The sequence below is a fragment of the Talpa occidentalis genome, unplaced genomic scaffold, assembly GCF_014898055.3.
Source record: "Talpa occidentalis isolate TD23 unplaced genomic scaffold, MPIMG_talOcc4v2.1 talOcc4.2, whole genome shotgun sequence".
NCBI classification, from domain to species: Eukaryota; Metazoa; Chordata; class Mammalia; order Eulipotyphla; family Talpidae; genus Talpa; species Talpa occidentalis.
In genome coordinates, this window is record NW_023602073.1 from 151,732,601 (window position 1) to 151,751,722 (window position 19,122).

The following is a 19,122-nucleotide window of genomic DNA, read 5'->3' on the forward strand; positions in this document are numbered from 1 at the left end:
ATTATTTGGTGACTAATGGGGTTGAAAACACTTTATACACTTACTTGTTCTTTTGTGGGCTTTGACTGGGTTTCTTTACTGGCTCCTGCTTCACCACCACCACCCCCCGTGGTGACCTTATCACAATTTCTTTATGAATATTCAACCCCTAAAATACAATCAAGTCAAAAAAGAAAACACACTATTATTCTCATCGAGACGGACTGTGGGGTCACATTTTGAAACCTATGCATCTGGACCTGCACACCCTTTTTCCCCAGAATAAATGAATCCTCACTAAAATATATTAACATTTTCATGAAAAGAAACAATCTTCTGTTATAATATCAGTAATACTTGCATAATATTTATGACCTAGACCTAATACGATTCCTACTTTCTGTGGTGGATATTTTTGTTTGGTCACTTTTCAAAGCGAGCACAGAAGTAATGAACACCTCTTTAACCCAACATATGAATAGCTATACATCAGTGATATCTACTATAAATTACAAGAAGAGGAATTATTGCATCAAAATTATATGTATACCATATACATAAGTATATATGAGTATATATAAATATATATACACTTGTGTGTGTGTGTATATGCCCCATCTGTTCATCTATTTACTTGCCTACTTTAAATTTCCCATCTAATAATTTAGGTAAAAATATATCATTTTCTCTAGGAGTAGTATAAATAAGCTTTCATGATTAACATCAGCTTATGTGAATGATCTTTTTTTTAATAATTATTTTCTTAATGTTCCATCGAACATTAGTGAGCTTTATTTTTTTTTAAAGTTTCTTAAACATTCCATTGCTTTTTTTTTTTTTTTTTTTTAGATTTATTTATTTATTTACACAAGCACCGGGTACAGTCAGAAGCGCGGGAGGGTGAGAGAATCCACCAGAGCCAGAGCGGGGAGCAGAGCAGGCAGAAGGACCGAAGGACACTGCCGAGGGGAGCAGCGGGCGGCAGGAGAGGTCTGCGCGCCATGTGGGACCCTCCTCCGGTGGTTGGGGAGCAGCCGGGGATCGAACTGGTGCCGCAGAGGCAGCGGGCAGCTTCGCCACCCAGCGCTCCACCGCTGCGCCACCAGGGGAGGCCCTATGTGAATGATCTTTTGACCAGGTTATTCTTTACTGTAACTGCTGTTTTGCCTTTTTAAAATAATGTTTGTTATTTTATAATGTTTATATTGCTTTTTTCAATAATTTTTGTATATTTTTATTTTATCTTGTTTTCCTGATTTGATAACAAATAAATGATTTCATTTTGACTTATATTTCTTTGATAACAATGAGGCATAATTTTCTCATATTTTTATAGATTTTATGAGTGGATTTTCACATTCTTGTGCTGTTACAGGTCATGTAGTTTTATGTCTGTGCACCTGTTTCATAAAGGAGATAGGAAAAATAAAGATAGGAAAAAATAAAGAAACCTTTGTGTTTCTTTACTTACCCTGATAGGACTCCACAGCTTTCTAAATATATGATTGCTTTAACTAAAACTTCTGACACATACTATAGTGGTATGTAAAATTGGCAATCTTGCGTTTTTGGAGAGTGTTGTATATGTTCCAGATAGTCATTGTTTTCCGTTGGGTAAAATATTTGTCATTGGTTTCCTACAAGAATTGTATTCTTCTCCTGTGGGGTTCCCAGAGCAGAGTCTGCCATGGGAATGAGATCCTAACGCCAACCAGGGAGCACTTTCAGGTGGATTTCTGGCAAGAACTAGGGGGGACTCAGAGCAAAGTGTGTTGTGGACCAAATTTCAGATTTTGCTGACCTCTTTTGATTTTCTTTGGATTTAAGTGACTGCTCAATTATTTAGCCCATCTTTCTTTGCTCACTTCCAATAAGTAGGATTTATTTTTATATTCTGGATATTGATTCTTAACAATAATACATACTGAAAATATACTATTCTATCCTATAAATGATATTTCACTCCCTAAAATATATATTTAATAAATGGATATGAGTATAAAGTATAGCAGTGTCTTCTGTTTTGTACTTATCTTAAAATGTCTTCATATAAATTGATGAAGATAATCTATTTTATTATAATTTTAAGCTTTTTAGAGTCAAATTCCTGTTTGTTTTATGATCCTTTTAAACTAAGCTAACAGATTGGCAACACTGTATATGACTTAGGGGCATAGGGTCAGAATTGGCTCAAATATTCATCTTTAATCACCTGAGTTTGATTTTTTGGGTATGGTGTGAAGGGGGAAAACCCAGTTGTCCTTGAAGCCTGCTCCCCACATGATTCACTGCAAAGTCTTTCCCAGATATTAGCCCAGTGACCTGCAGGAAACAGGAGGTGACAGCTGAAAGAGCACAACATACCTTCATGAGCTGCTGCACTATCTCGATCGGGTGTGTAGTTGCATAGATGTGCACTTATAAACCAAGTTACTGTACACACTTGAAATGTACTACAGCACAGCTTGAAGCAGGTCTGTCATAGACTGGACTGGAAGATAAATAAGTTAAATCAAGGGGCTGTTTAGTCATGCTTGCTGGGGTCAGTGAAACAGAAAGAGGGATGGAGCAGCTCCTGAGGCAAGTGGCTGAGACAGTGCTTACCGTCAGGTGCCAGGAGGGGCAAGGAGGGAGGATCGCAGAGACCCTGGGCCTCAGCCTGGGAGGGGTGGCCAGTGTCAGCTGCCTGGGGGGTCCTCCTGGGGAAGATGCCTAATCCTCCAGTGTCTCCTCCTCTAATCCCCTGTCTCTGCTCCTCATTAGGGGAAAACACACAAATGAAGACAAATGCTCTTCTCTTAAACCCAATAGAAAATGAGAAGAATAAAAAGATTTTCAGCTGCAATGAAATTACAATTCACTTCCAATCCCAAGCCCTAGTGTTTAAGGGAGACGCAATATCAGACTCACTGCTCCCCACTCTGTCTCTGGTGACTCCTTTCACCCCCGTGCCTCTGGCCTGTACCCCAGTTCTCGTATGCATAAATATATTTTTTTAATTTTTTAAAGATTTATTTTAAAAAATAAAAAATAAATATATGGGAGCAGAACAGGTGGATCCACTGAAATCCACTGCTGCGGGGAGCAGCGGGGAGACAGGAGAGGTCTGCTGCGCCATGTGGGTAGCCCCCTGGCAGGGGATGGAACTCTGCTGCAGTGGCTTCCCATAGCTTCACAGTGCTGAGACTTAACCCCTGAGCCACCAGGGAGGTCCCCATAAATAAATAAATCTAAAAAAAAAGAAAGAAACTGCAGCACTTTTACAAGGAGAGTTGCAGCAGATCAGTGATGTACCTGGAGAGGCCCCGCGTCGCCCACAGCAGCGCAGCCGCCACGGGCACCTGCAGGACCGCGAAGACCCGAGCTCTGCTTCTAAGTCGCTTCTCTCAGTTCAGGCCACCGGGAATCCCAGAGCTAAACATGGTAGCGAGAATACGAGAAGCAGAGTAAGTAAGATTCCTAACGGTAGGGTAGATGTGAACATATAATATGATTGAATTCACAGATATGAGTTACACACAGTATGTAAGAAAGGAGAATTTATAATGAAATAATGCACTTTTTAAACGCCATGAGATATATTAAAATGTAATTGTATGTTCAACAAAAAAGAAATCAAAGAATTTAAAAAATAAAATAATGTATTTCTACAATAAAAATATCAGTAATATGTTAATAAATATCTTCAATATTTAATATTTAATAATATTTAAATGTTTAAATAAGTAATGAAAAGATCTTATTACTGGTATTTTAATTATATAAGAAGGAGTAAAAGACAAAAAGGGCCATTAATAAGAAAACTGATCATGTGTCAGATATAATTTTATTTATTTTTTATTTTTTTTAAAGATGTATTTATTTATGCATACAAGAGCTGGGGTACAGGCCAGAGGTGTAGGGGTGAGAGGATTCCCCAGAGACAGAGCGGGGAGCAGAACAGGCAGATCCACTGAAATCCACTGCCGAGGGGAGCAGTGGGGAGACAGGAGAGGTCTGCTGTGCCATGTGGATTTCTCTCTGGCCGGCTGGGGATGGAACTTGTGCCGCAGAGGCTGCAGATTGCTTCATAGGGTGGTGCTTAACCCCTTGCACCACCAGGGAGGCCCCTCTAATTTTATTTTTGTGGTAACATTGATTCACAATACTCTGTGTGACCCAGACACCTGTCACCACCCTTCACCTGTCCAGAACCAGTGGTCCAAAATATTTTTTAAATCAGGAATGTAAAAACTTACAGAAAAACTCATAACCACAAATACCTGCATATACATACACAATATACATCAAATACTTAAAATATTCAAAGAGATTTTAAAAAGAATCAGAATTCAATTTCAGAAGCTGGAGGAGCTGCGAGATATAAATGAAGGAAGAGAGAAAGAAAGTCATGAAAAATAGCAGAGGCAAATGAATGTGTTAATTAAAACATAAATGCAATTTCTGCTTCTCCGTCAGCAATTAAATCCTAAATAGTGACAGCACCAGCCATTTTAATTAAAAAAATAAAGTGGAAATATAATATCATATAATTTTAACTGAGAAGGACAACTCAGATTTAGGAGAGATTTTTCACATGCCAATCATTTTTCTTCAAACATATTTGAAAAGCTGGATGAGCTGGATAATTTTCAAGACAAAAATACAACCTAACCAAAGTGACTGTATCGTATTCTAAATTGATCAATCAGCTTGTGAGAAATTCAGAAGGTGTCAACAAACAACCTGTCCTCTTCAGTTTCATAAGTGGATTCTATCAAAACTTCAAGGAACATTTAACCCCAAACTGGTTTTATGTAGCGAATATAACATATCCATAAAATCCTGAAAGATAACATAAAAGGAAGCTGCACACTATTAAAAGAATAAATCAGTAAGACTGAGTTTCCCCCAGGATTTCAAGGATGATTCAGTGTATTTTGAAAATCTAGTAAAAATGCTACTTTCTTCAAGGATCCAAAGACAGGGTGGTTATGATTTTGCCATGATGCGAAAGAATTTTTAATGAAAATTTAATTTCTTAGTTTATTTGTCAAAGCAAATTTTGGGAAATAAAGTCGTTCTCATTACATGAGGTATGAACCTATACCTTTCAGTCATGTTCAGTGTTGTAAACCAGAGTTACCTCGATAAAAAAAAATACAATTTAAAAATATAATTTAAAAAAATCTGACAATGCAAAAATAATTTAATGCCATCCTATAAATCACATTTACCCAAATTTAGAAGATAAACACTAACTCTGCAGCCCCACTTCCAAATGTCCAGCCAACTTGCCCTGCTTGTAGGGAGACAGATGCATCAGAGCATTTCACTGTCATTGAAAACACGCTAGGAATGGTTTCAAAAGCTGTCCGTGACACACCTTACACGGTGGTTTGAAGGCAGCAGAATACTTTGCAATGCTCAGAAAAATGAAATAAATCTAGATTTTAAGTTGCTAATAAGTGGGTATAGCATGAAGTCACTGAAAAACTATTAAGAGAAAGTGAGCATCAAATTAAGTATAAAAATTACTATGAATCAATACAAATGAATATTTTCCTGAGGACACACAGGTTCTTAAAATATTTTCCTGAAATCATAGAAGAAAGTTTGTTCTTAATACATAAACTGCATGACTTATTTTTTCCTTGTGTATGAGTTTGACTACACATACATACTGTATATAATAGTGTATATGCCACATTTCACATATGCATGAAAACTGAACTGAGTGGCTTATTTATTAATGCTGAACTGTATTAGGGGATCTGAGGAAAATATTAGGTAGGCGTGTTCCTGAGAAAATAATCCAGATGAATGTTAAAGCCATTATCACGTTTTCTTAAAACTCATAAAAGGTATTTATGTAACTTAGCAATAAATGAAATGAAATTTTATGTTTGATTCATGTTTTAAAAATAGCTAAACTTGTGCAGAGTTATTCTCACATCTAGTATCTACACCAGTAAAGTATTTAATAGAAGTGACTTATTTGTTTTATTTAGTAGAATTGAATCACACACAGAATGACCTTTACGCATAACCGGAGCGCTCTGCCTAGGAAATCTTTATTTTTCCCAGGCATGAACTTGTTCTCCCATAAACAAGATGAAGCACTTTGTGCTGAGATTCACACTAGGCTGCTAACATCCAGGAACTAGCCCAAGTCTCTCTGGCATTCGGTCAATGTCAAGAACCTTGTAGGCAAAAATATGTGGCATTCCCCAGATAATAATGCCATATTAAATACATTTTACAATTTCTTGTGAAGATTAGGAAAATGAGTTTGCATCACAAATACTGAATGTCACTAGCAATTCCTTTACAAAAACCATGCTCCCAACTCCCAAATCCTTTCTGTATAGCAATTTTTTACCTAAATCCATGATGATATGGTTTATGAAGTTTTTATGATTTATTTTATTTATTTATGCATAGAAGAACTAAGGTGCAGGCCAGAGGTGTGGGGGGTGAGAAGATTCACCAGAGACAGAGTGGGGAGCAGACAGGCAGATCCACTGAAATACACTGCTGAGGGGAGCAGGGGGGAGACAGGAGAGGTCTGCTGTGCCCTGTGGGTAGCCCCCAGGCCAGGGATCGAACTTGTGCTGCAGAGGCTGTTGATAGCTTCACAGTGCTGAGACTTAACCCCTTGTGACACCAGGGAGGTACTGGTTTATGAAGTTTTGTGTAAAATATGTGTGCACATATCACAGGAAAGCAGCTCTGAATAATCACTGTCATAATAGTCCCCACGAATCACACCTCCTGCCTCCTCATTCTTTGCCACAGGAGTTTTCCAGTCCCCCCTCAAGAGGTGCTGCTACTCTCTCTGCTTTGGAACTGCACCTGCTTTGAGAAATAGAAGGTGCAACTTTTGAGGCTCTGAAACTCTCAGCTGCCCTCTTGGGTGACCCCCTCACAAAGTGGGCCCATCTGTCCCCTGGAGGCTGAGCGGTCACAGGCGGACAGTTGCACCATGGGATGGGCAGAATGGATAGCCAGGCCTTATTGAGGCCATGCAGCCCAGGGGAGCCACTGCTTCTATCTGGCATTTGTTGCAGGCCCGCGGTCATGTAGCAGGCATCGGGGATAGCAACACACAGGTAGTATTTTACTTCTGTAATATCCCCACAAAGCCAATACAACTTTGGTGTGATCGTTACTGATTATATATATCACACATACATTTATCTTATATTTAAGAGTGTCAGTGGGCATTTAGGAATAAATACTATTTTTTATAGTCTTGCCTACCCTTTTAATCAGATGTATATTTAAGAGTTTTAGTAAGGGACAACTTACATCTATGAAATCCACCCATTGTAAGTCTAGAATGAAATGACTTGAGTAAAATTGTAGAGTTGGGCAAACATTATCTCAATTAACTTTCAGAACATTTCCACCACCTGGAAAAGCTCCCTAGACTCTGTTTGCAGTTCGTATCTGCTGCCAGTCCATATCGAAGCCAGCAACCAATCTGCCTGCTCTCGCCACGAATGTGCATTTTCTGTGTAGCTCGTATGAATTGCTTCATGTGCTCGAGTCGCATGACCTCTTATTTCTCATTTCTACTGCTTTCACTTTCATAGTGTTTTTGAGGTTGGTGCATGTTGTAACATACATGGAAAGTTCTTTTTTATTGCAGAATAATGTCTTTTTTTTTTACTATTTTATAAATTTTTACATCATTTTTCATTTTTGTACAATGTATGCATTTTCATCTTGGTTAGAGTCCCCGTAAAATTCCCACCACCCTTGTTTTGATCCTACTCCCAAATAATGTCTTTTTATAGCATTAAAATGTGACTTTCTGTTTACCCGTAACTAGTGGGCAGACATGGAGATCACCCCAGCTTGGGGTCATCATGAATGATGCTATGGCGTTTCTCTGGGAAGATGTAGCTTCCGTTGCTCTTGGGTCGACGCCTAGGACAGGACTTACTTGGCTTGATGCTAACTTATATTTAATGCCCCACGAAGCTGCCCACCGTTTCCAAGGAACTATAGCATTTTAGATCCCGCCTTGGAGAACGCAGAGACTTGGGTTTATCCTTGTCCTCGTGGGCAGCAGCTGACGTCTGGCGCACGGTCACCGCCTCCTGGGCGAGGGCATGGTGTTGTCTCAGTGCACTGGCAGTTGTGTGGCTCTCATGTCAAAAGATGGTGAAACTTTTCTCAGGGACGTTTAGTCAAAATTATATCTACTTCAGTGAAATATCCCTTCAATAGTTTTCTCTTTTTTAATTGAATTCTTTGTCTCATTTTTGAGCATTCTAAGTTCTTTATGTCCTCTGCACACAAGTTCCTTGTTAGATCCGTGCTTTGCAAACTTGTTTTTCTCCCCGTCTGCCACTTTTCACTCTCAATAGCGTCTTTCAAAGTGGAAAGTGTTAAATCTTGCAGTCCAATTTGTCTTTGTTTTTCTTTGTGACTCATGCTCTGGTGTTATATCTAATCCTTGACTAACTCACAGCTACAAAGACTTTCCCATAGAAAATTCTGTGATAGTGTTTACTTCTCTAATAAATGCTATTATAGCCCAGATTTTACAGATGAAGTTTAAAGTTGTAAAACAACAGCCCACATCACCCAGTGCATTGTTGGGAGGGCCAGGCTTTGAACTTGACGTTCTGGCACTAACTTCTACTCTTTTAAACCCTGCAGTGGAACTTCGTGAACACCGTGTCTGTTCTGCACATACCTATGGTATCTCTGAGACTTAAAAATGACAGTAACTGTGTAGATGCAGAGTTTAGAGATCAGCAGAATAAGTGACCATGTCTCCACTTACACTTCCTGAGTGTGAAAATAGAACCAGCCCCAAAACTAATTAATTAAATAATTAATATATTTATTTATCTATCTTACAATGTTTGCTTTCTCCTCTCAGGCCCCATAGAATTTCCACCAACAATTCACCCGTGACCATCACCATCGTGCCTTGTGCTCTTCCCGCCCTAGTTTTGATCCCTGTCCCGCCTCCTCCCCTGCAGAATGTGGCCAGGAGGTAGAGAAAAGGCACTCTCCTGCACTGCTGGTGGGAGTGCAAACTGATCCAGCCACTATGGAGAGCTGTGTGGAGATTCTACTATAGAGCTTCCATAGGATCCAGCAATTCCACTCCTAGGGATTTACCCAAAGCACGCAAAACTTTTGTATTAACTAATCCTGATCCTGCATTGCCAACTACTGCAGCTCCCTGCGGACCAGCGCTCTCCCTTTTACCACCGCTCCGGGGTCAGCAGACTCCTGCTTCTTCTTCAAGAGCCTCTTTACCCATTTCAGCACCACTAAATGCTTCCAGCTATGCAGTCCTATGCCCTTGCCTCAGATGCGTTCTCATCCTGAGGATCCAACTCACTAATATTCTGCCATGGGAAGTGCAGCTTCCAGAGCCAGTGGGAGGAGGGGCTTTCCATCAGTAGCTCTGCTCCAGGGGGACGACAGGCAATTCTGAGACGGTCCCTGTTCTTCTCACAAGCATGTGTCATCAGCCATCACTCAAGTCTAAGTGTCTTTTGGGGTCCAACCTTCTCTGATTATAATGGGGGGAGAGAAATGAACTACAAGTGGGGAGATCCTAGAAACCTTTCCAGAGAGGCTAGTTGAGCCATGGCAGATACTTCAGCCCCCTTTATTGCTTTTAAGATCCATTTTCTTGCAAAAGCCTTGGAAGATGCTTAAAGTTCACCACTGGGCAGATTCACTAACGCCTCACCATGACTGTCTTCGGATTCACCGGCTCTGATGAGACAGAGGCATGATGGATGACTTCGCTTCAGTGATAAATAACAGTGAAATCCAGCCTGTGACAATCATATGTTCTCCTTTGCTCAAATTGGATCCTTTATTTTATTCTTCCGTTTTCCTCCCACTCCAGGTAAAGGTCAATCAGTAAAAGGCCAGGCTGACACATATGGATTATTATAATAGTGTTCTCCACCTGTCCGGAGATCGATAGCGAATGCCACCATCCATTTTCCTGAAATGTAGACTGACTTCATTATCCTGATACATGGAAGAAAGCCTGAGGCCAGATCACTTTCATACGCCTCACAACCAGCATTTAAACTTGAACGTATCTGCATTAAAATGATTTTACAGAATTACAGTCATTCTGCTGTAGGTTAGAATCTAAAACAACCCCTCCCAATTTTCGTGGTTGGATTTGTGAGTTTCAGTTTACATTTTTAAGCAAAGGCCAAAAACGTCTTCTCAGAAGTCCAGAGAAAGAGCAGTGCCCACAGTGCCTTCTCGAAGCTTCTGAACTTCAGAGAAGCTGGTCATGGTGTCCCCTTGACTGAGAAGCACCTGCCAAGATCCCTCCTTTGGTCGCATGTCTGTGACACACAGTGAGTTCTGGTGAAATAAGCAATTTTAGTCAACATTAAGATGAAAATATTATCTGAAAAGTGCAAAGCATTTAGCATATCTCACTGAAGTCACATCAGGATGAAATCTGAAGTTTACCAGCTGGATGAAAAAGCCAAGGACGCGACACATCTAAACTCTGAGTCACCCTCTGTAGTACGGGGCCCAACAATATCTACTGTGCAGTCTTTTGAGAAGAATGAATGTAAACCTCCCTCTCCTGATGTCTACGCAGCACAGTGCGTGGCAGCTCAACGCCATGTTCTTTTGGCTTGGATGGCAGAAGACACAATTCAAAGGCCTGGGCCAGCCCAACACACCCATTAATGTCACAACAACTGCAGAGGGCAAATTCAGTGGAGTCTGATTAAATATTTCACGTATTAGATGGCCTGTTTTTAAATACATATTTGAAAATTAAGTTAATAAAAGTGTAAGCACACAATATTCTCTAATATGGGCCTCCCTGGTGGTGCAAGGGGTTAAGCACAGCGCTGTGAAGCTGTCCACAGCCTCTGCAGTGCGAGTTTGATCCCTGGCCAGGGAGCTGCCCACATGGCATAGCAGATCCCTCTGTCTCCCCACTGCTCCCCTCAGTAGTATATTTCAGTCCATCTGCCTGTTCTGCTCCCCACTCTGTCTCTGATGAATCCTCTCACCCCCTGCACCTCTGGCCTGCACCCCAGTTCTTGTATGCATAAATAAATAAATAAATATTTTTTAAAAAATATTCTTTAATACACTTAGAAGATGGTTTTCCCTGTACAACATTTCCAGCTTTAATAACTACTACCAAACAGATTCAAACTTATTGTTGAGTAGCTTAATATAATATAGAAATATAACTATAATATAGCTAAACAAAACAGACAGACACTAGCATCTTACATTCCTTGCAGCATTGTTTACGATCGCCAGCGATGGGAATGAACTGAAAGCCGAAAGGCAGAGGGTGGCTGGAGATGTGCCCTACATGCACACTGGAGACTCAACTATAAAAAGATGAAATCTTGCTATTAAGACAATCTGGCTGAAGTTGGAGGGGATTATGCTAAGAGAATTGAATCAAAAGGAGAAAGACAAATACCAGATGGTTTCACTTATGTGTGGAATATAAAGACACAAAACCAACAACAGACAAGACTAAGCCCCCAAAAACCTAGAAGTCTGAATGCAGAATGGAGGCTACCAGAGGGGGCGGGGCGGGCTGGGGGTGTTGTGAGCACGCAGGTGGTGGCCGTGGTGCTGTGTCCCCGTCTCAGAGCTGGGGCCCTGCACATGTAAGTGAGCCGGTGTTGCAAACATCTCTTCAATTAAACATACAATTACATTTATCTGTGCAGAAATAATTGTCGAAGCATTAAACTGGATAGAAAACAGAACAGAGTAAGGTTGACTCCCCACCTAAAAACAACCTCTCAATACCTGAAGCCCCATCACCTCACGTGAAGCACCAGCGACTGCCTGACACGCCAGCAGGCGTTTCTCATTTCTGGATTACACCTGTGCTCCGTGACGACGATGTTGCCTCACGCCCGGGTGGAGGGCTGACTCCTGCACACCTCCTAGAAACCTGCTCAGTACCTTTGCCTCTTTCCACTGAATTAGCAAGTGAGTACGGTTACAAAGGAGCAGATCGTTCCCTCTCATCCTGATTTTTCCAGAGGATTCATCCGAGGCCCAGAGCCACCACCGCAGCCAGTGAGCAGCTCCACACAGAGCCTGGAACTACGTTTCTCAGTGCCGCATCCCGGAGCTGCTGTTACTGCGAAGCTTGGAGGTGGAGATGGGGAAACTGAAAGCTGTAAATACCAACACCGGAGTGAAGACTCAAGCCAGGTCTGTGCTAGAAGCAGCTGCTGAAATAGGCTCATTTGTAGAAATACATAAAATTACTTTGGGAATATGAATGTCACATGGAAGGGAATTAGCCTTTGGAGTAGTCTTCAAGGGCAAATGTGTTCCCTCATAGGTTGGGATGAGGGTGCATCTGCCTGGTGGGGGTGCTTGTGGCTCCCAGTTCTGTGGTTGTGAGTGTAGACACAACACCTGTCATGGAAGAACCATGCTCCACTCTGGCGATGTCGGGACCCTCCCAATTCAATGATCCCGTCCGCCTGTTATTCGTGATCAGAGGCTTTTTATAACGTGCCAGGCTCTGGCGCTAACTCGGTGAAGCTCGGCACCAGTGAAGTGCTTGTAGTAAAGAAAAAGTCAGCAAAAAAAGAGGCCAGCTGACCCCCCTGCAGCCGAGTGCTCCTCCAGGCCCTGGCAGTGGCCCCTGGCGGTGAGGGGGCTGTGTGTTTCCTTCTCAGGTGGTTTCTGAGGGGAAGGATATTGTGGCAGAGCTTGGCCATGTTTTGTGAGTGACAAGAAAGTGCAATTTTGAAGCAGTAGGATCATTTTGTAGGATCATCAGTGATTCATGGGAATAAAGCAAAAAACGAGTTAGTAAATATAGACAGAGCAGCGCCGGCCCGCTGCTTCCCCCGCAGCCGGCAGAGGGGCTGCCGTTTGCTGTCAAACAAGAACTGAGTCCCAATCCAATTTTCTCCAATAAGATATGCCACAAATGTCCATGAGGGCATTTTGATATTTGAATCAATTGAGCATATAACAGTCAGAAAGACACAAATGGATGACGATAGCAGTTTTTCACTTATTGCTCTAAGGCGCTGACTGGCTGCCACCGAACTTTGTGCTGAACAAAACCACTGGCAGCTCTGCCCTGCGTGGCGCCGCCCTCCAGCGGCCAAGGTCGTGGGTGTGGTCACTTGTTCCCTCCACGCATAGCCTTAGATCTTAGGACTCTGTTTATATATTGTGTAGTGGGGGATGATCCTAGAACATGACTGGATACTGGGGGGAAAATAAGGAAATTCTAAGATGGAAGAACAAACAGCGCTGACTAGGAAAAATGACTCGGATAATGTTTATTGTAACATGAATGCTGTCAAGTAGCAGGGGGTGATGTTGGTGGCATTTCTTTATAGAGATTCTTCACTCCACCTTCGTCATTAATAAAAGGATGGCCTAAGGAACATTTTAAAATGGACTTTTCATGAAGTATTTGCAAAGAAAATATTTAGGACAGGATGCATTTACAACCAGCATCCTCCCAGGGGAAAAATATCTTTCTAATATAGTACCAGTATGTTCACTATATCCTTATTAGTACTAAAAAAATGAGGTAAGGTTAACATTATAGCATAAATTATGCTAAGCCTCTTAGCCACTAAGCCACCCTGGTATCTAGCATGGAGATTTGCAAGGATATTATTTTATAATCAACTCAAGCAAGGGAAACATAAAATGGAATATGACTTGACACCGTAAAAGTTTCCCTCCACTAGTGGACTCCTGCCTAATTTCCTGGGGCCTAATTAGCAGGAAGCTCTAATCTGCAAACTCCCCTTGGTACTTTAATGTAGAGCAAGGGGTGAACACACTTCTCTGCCTGCTTAGGACTTACTCTGCCAATTCCAAATTCAACCCTTACACAAAGTATCCAACAGCCTCCAAATATTCAGGCCTCAGAAATAAATATTATGTACTTTATATCTTGTAATCAAAGTGGATTGAAGCCCACAATTTCACAAGAATCTTATGAATGAATGTGGAGACAGAGATCCTGCTGATGCTGAGGTTTATGTAAGTCGGGGTGGATGGATTCAAACTGCAAAGACCTCACTTAGTCTGGATGAACCAAGAAACCCTCCCTCACAATCCATATCCATTAAAAGGTTTAACCTAAGCAGGATCCCTGGAGAAGGTTTTCTGATTCCAAAAATTTCAATGTCTTTTCTGAGTTAAGGGATGCGATGGATGCCGATGACCTATGGATTGTTTTTAGCTCCAGCAGTTTGGTGTGATCAGAAGAACACCAGGGCGAACCCGGATCTCTGCTACTCAGAGCCGTGGACACCGCTGGTCAGAAACACACAAGCTCAGGTCACCCCCCCCCACGCCCACTGTCGCATCTGCCTTTCTAATAATGTGCCTCGAAAATACGTGCAATTAATAGATGCACCTGCTGGGATGAACCCCGATTCCCCATCACATTCGCTCCAGGTGTGTGCCATCCCCAGGTGAGACCTGTCCGTGTGGAAACATGACCCTGGACAAGCCCAGTCAGCACTGGCCCCGCAGTCACACGCTTTCCCCTGTGGCGAGACCGTGTAAGATGTAGCCCCTCAGCGGCTCGCGACAGCCACTGCAGTGTCAGCATAACAGTCCCGGGCTGTGCAGGGCGGCGTGGGACTCATTTACTTTACGTAACTCGGAGTTTGTGCCTTTGACCATGTCCCCCAGGGAAACTGGGCCAGGTGGGGTGCACATTCTGCATCAGCTCCCCGAGGTGCCCTTAGCGTGCAGTGAAGCGGGTGCCTTCGGTCTGAGGCGCTGTCACTCAGGCATCCCTACTGTTCAGGAAACAGCAACTTCTTCACTCCGGGGCTTTCTCAGCCCCTCTGTCCTCAGTGCACCCCCCCCAGCCTGGGGAGCTGGTGACACAGACCTGCTCCCTGCTCCTTTGCCTCTCCAGATGTCACTGTCAAGGCGGCCACCAGAGAGTCTCTCTGAGCGGGTCCTTGGCTGAGCCGGAGCTGAGTCACCGACGTGACTGCAGCGTCAGCGCCTTCTCCCTTCTGCTGCTGAGCAGAGTGTCAGCAACTGAACCCCCACTTGCTTACCTGCCTGCTCACCCACCCTGAAAACCTGGGCTGCTCACTTTTTGGCAAGCAGGAATGCAAGTCTCACGAAGACGTAGCCCTGCAGGCGGCCTTTGTGGGGCGGGAGGGGTCTTCGCCTTGGCTGAGAGCCCAAGGGTGGTCCTTTGTCACCTTCCTGTTTAACTTGATAAGAAACAGCCAAGCTTTCCAAAGGTGACTGGATTTTGCTCTGTCACTCAAAATGCAAACGAGTTGCAGCTGCTCTGTGTCCCTCTCTGCCCGGGATTGGCAGATTGTCAGAGTGTCTTTTTGAATTTGCATTTCTGATGGCCGAGTCTTCCCGGGATGCTGTGTCCTTCGCTTCTGTCCGTTCACGAAGAGGTTCGGGCCCACGCCAGGTAACTTCTGTCCTTCTCTTTACTCGGTATTTGGTTGTGACGGTTCTCAGTGTTTCCACGGCGTGCCCTGAGTCTCACACGCGCAGGGAAACAGGGGAGCGCGCCCCGTGTTGCGCTCGAGGACCCGCTCGGCGTCTGCCCCCGGGGCCGGGGCGGGTGCACGGCGGCTGCAGGTGCACGACCCCCTCCCCAAAGCCCCCCGCTCCGCTCCTGGCCACGCATGTTTCAAAGGCGATCGCCGCGCGGAGAGCGGCCTGGCCGCCCGCGCGCTTGTCTCCCTTGGCGACGGCTCCTTTGCGCTCACGCGGGAGACGCGCGGACGCTGTGGGGTCACCGCGGCCACCTGTGCGCGAGGCCGGCCCGCGAGACGCGCCCTCCTGCTCCTGCTCGCGCGGGCAGTGCCCCGGGCCCCGCGCCCCGCGCCCCAGCGCCCGGCGCCCCAGCGCCCCGGGCCCCGCGCCCCCGCGCCCAGCGCGCTCATGGAAACAGCGTCGCTGATGCTCCGAGGGGCCCCCTGGCCCTGGACTTAACTCAGGCGACGCGTCCTGGGGTGCCCAGCAGGAAAGAAAGACGAATCCCGGAGCAGCGCCCAGAGCCACGCTGCGCCGGCGCCCCACACGCCCCACGCGCGCCCCGAAGCTGCCGCGGCGGGGGGGGCGTCGTGGAATCTCTGGGCGGCCGGGCACGGGGGGCTCACGGGCGAGGCTCGGCCTGGCCCCTGGCGGCCGCTCCTGTCCGCGGGGGAGGCTCTGCCCGCGGCGGACACGGAGGGTCCACGGCCCGGTTCAGAGACGCGAAGAACCCGGCGTGTCTGGAAACGGAACCTGCGCGGACCCCGCGTCGCGCTTTGCTGGACACGACGCTCGAGGTGAAACTCTGAAGACCCAAGCCAAGGTCACCGCTTTACGCAACGCACATGGAACGTGGACCGGGAAACTGAGAATTGTTAAAAAAATCACGAGACTCCCCCGACCCTCTACCCCGGGCACCTCTGAATTCCTCGGGCGTCCTGCGGGACGGGAGAGGCCGCCCCCCGCGGGGCCGGGCCGCAGACCTTGGCGTCCGGCCGACCCGGGGCTCCGCGGGAAGAAACGACCACGATTTCTTGCTGTTGGAAAACTGGCCACGACGCCTGTGGCTGGGCGAGCCCGGCTGCGTCCTTGGGCGGCCCCGGGCCTCAGGGCCTCAGCCCAGCGGCCTCTCCGCCCCGGGAGCAGAGGCTGAGGGACTCGCGCGCCCCTGGCCGCGGTGCCCAAGCGCTCCTGCGTGTTTGCAGCGGGGTAGAGCTGCCTGCACCGTCAGCGGTGACGTGGGGAGAGCTCTGTCCGCACCGTTGGCTGTGACGTGGGGAGAGCTCTGTCCGCACCGTCGGCTGTGAGGTGGGGAGAGCTCTGTCTGCACCGTCAGCTGTGACGTGGGGAGAGCTCTGTCCAGACCGTCGGCTGTGAGGTGGGGAGAGCTCTGTCCGCACCGTCAGCGGTGACGTGGGGAGAGCTCTGTCCGCACCGTCGGCTGTGACGTGGGGAGAGCTCTGTCCGCACCGTCAGCGGTGAGGTGGGGAGAGCTCTGTCCGCACCGTCGGCTGTGACGTGGGGAGAGCTCTGTCTGCACCGTCGGCTGTGAGGTGGGGAGAGCTCTGTCTGCACCGTCGGCTGTGACGTGGGGAGAGCTCTGTCCGCACAGTCGGCTGTGACGTGGGGAGAGCTCTGTCCGCACCGCCAGCGGTGACGTGGGGAGAGCTCTGTCTGCACAATTAGCAGCGTCTATGTGACTGCTAGAGTGATGGCATCTGATGGAGCCATCCCAGTCAGGAAGGTCTTCATGTCTCACAGGCAAGTCTGCTGAAGACTTGAAAAAAGTAAACTCTGTTTTCATGAGCTCAGAGCACAAGCCAGAGGGAGCGTCTGCATCTCCCCAGGCCTTGCTCGGCGCGGGTGTTACGTTCTCTTCGCTGCCATGGGCAGAGGGTCCTGGAGACGCAGGCCCAGGAAAACCCCGGCGCATAGGGTCCCATAAAGATGGCATTAGATGGGAACAGGAGACTCAGCTGTACCCCGCCGTACCCCCAGAAGCATTCCGGGGCTGCTTTGGCTGTTTATGATTACGTATTAACACACTTGCAAAGCTGATCTCCTGTGCCGTAACAAGGCCTGCAGGTTTCTAAGAAGCTTTAAATTCTTCTGCATCCCTCCTGGAAATTCTTGAAATCTGTTTTGTTCTAAAAGGCAGTTTTCCAAGTATCCACTTCAACTCATCACCTACCATGATGAGTTCATGAAGCCCTCATATAAATTTAGCTCTTATAAATTGAATTTTAATAATCAGGTTTAGCTCATGGCACCGTTATGTATTTGTAACGCGTTACCTGTTGTATATTCATGTCCTGAATGGTGTGGTTCAGAATTGCAACCCCCAGAGATCTCAGCTCCTCCCCAAGCCCCAGGCAGGTCAGCTCCAGAACAGCCCTCCCAGCCCCCTGTGGTGCTGAGTCTTAGTCGGCTGTGTGGTTTCTGGGCCTCCTGACTCTCTTTTAGTTTTAGAAGTTTCGATAGAAATTCACTTGGCTGTGTCAGGAACGCAGACCTCGATGTTACCTCCTCAAGGAATAAATTTTCCACAGAAACATTTTGTATAATTAGAAAGCTTCTCTCCAGTGAGGTGTTAAGTCTCTCTCTCTGTTGTCTACTCTAGCTCCTGGATTTAATGCATTTCCAGGTCAGCTCCCACACACTTCCAGTTCCTTCTCCTCCTCTCGCTCAGGGTATTCTGCAGACACGGCTGTCTCAGCCAACACTCTCTGGATTCTATATCAGAATATCTCCCTCAGCTGAACAGCCTTGCTCATGATTAATATATTAGATACATGTTAGTCTCCTGAAAAGACCCTTGGGTACTCCCTGCTATTATGATTTTTTTTTAATATTTCCAGAATGTAAAACTATAATTTGCCATAAACTTCAGTGTTTCCTCTAGATTCTCTTTGCAATATATTCTGTTCCTATTTTCCAAATAAAATATTGCTGTCTTTAATAACAATTATTTTAAAAAATCACCGGACACTACTTTCATAAAGTATAAAAAGAATAGCATTATATCCTTTTAATATTCTTCTATATCCATAGAAAGATAAAGGACAAAACAATTTTAGGAAGCTCATTTGGATAACCTCAGAATGAGCTTTGGGCCTCCCTGGTGGTGCAGGGCAGGGGTTAAGTCTCGGCGCTATCAAGCTATCCACAGCCACTGCAGGACGAGTTCAATTCCCAGCAAAGGAGCTACCCACATGGCGCAGCAGACCCCTCCTGTCTCCCTGCTGCTCCCCTCAGCAGTGTGTTTCAGTCCGTCTGCCTGTTCTGTTCCCCACTCTGTCTCTGGTGAAACCTCTCACCCCCACACCTATGGCCTGCACCCCAGCTCTTGTATGCATAAATAAATAAATTTTAAGGTGGCACAGGCAGTTGAGCACCGCACTGTGAAGCTGTCTGCAGCCTCGGCAGTGCCAGTTCTATCTGCGCCAGCCGCAGAGAAACCCACATGGTGCAGCAGACCTCTCCTGTCTCGCCCGCTGCTCCCCTCAGCAGTGTGTTTCAGTCCGTCTGCCTGTTCTGTTCCCCGCTCTGTCTCTGGTGAATCCTCTCACCCTCCCGCGCCTCTGGCCTGTACCCTGGTTTCTTGTAAAATAAATAAATCTTAAAATACATAAATAAATGATAGAC

General features: G+C 45.6%; 1 long non-coding RNA gene across 1 annotated transcript; it reads right to left on the reverse strand.

The window, feature by feature from the left end:
• Positions 1–49: 49 nt before the first annotated feature.
• LOC119253504 (uncharacterized) lies at positions 50–2,767 on the reverse strand. Its single transcript, XR_005127105.2, has 3 exons — positions 2,584–2,767; positions 2,344–2,470; positions 50–148 (listed from the first exon to the last, which is right to left on the reverse strand). It is a non-coding gene; the product is annotated as an uncharacterized LOC119253504 (long non-coding RNA).
• Positions 2,768–19,122: the final 16,355 nt, after the last annotated feature.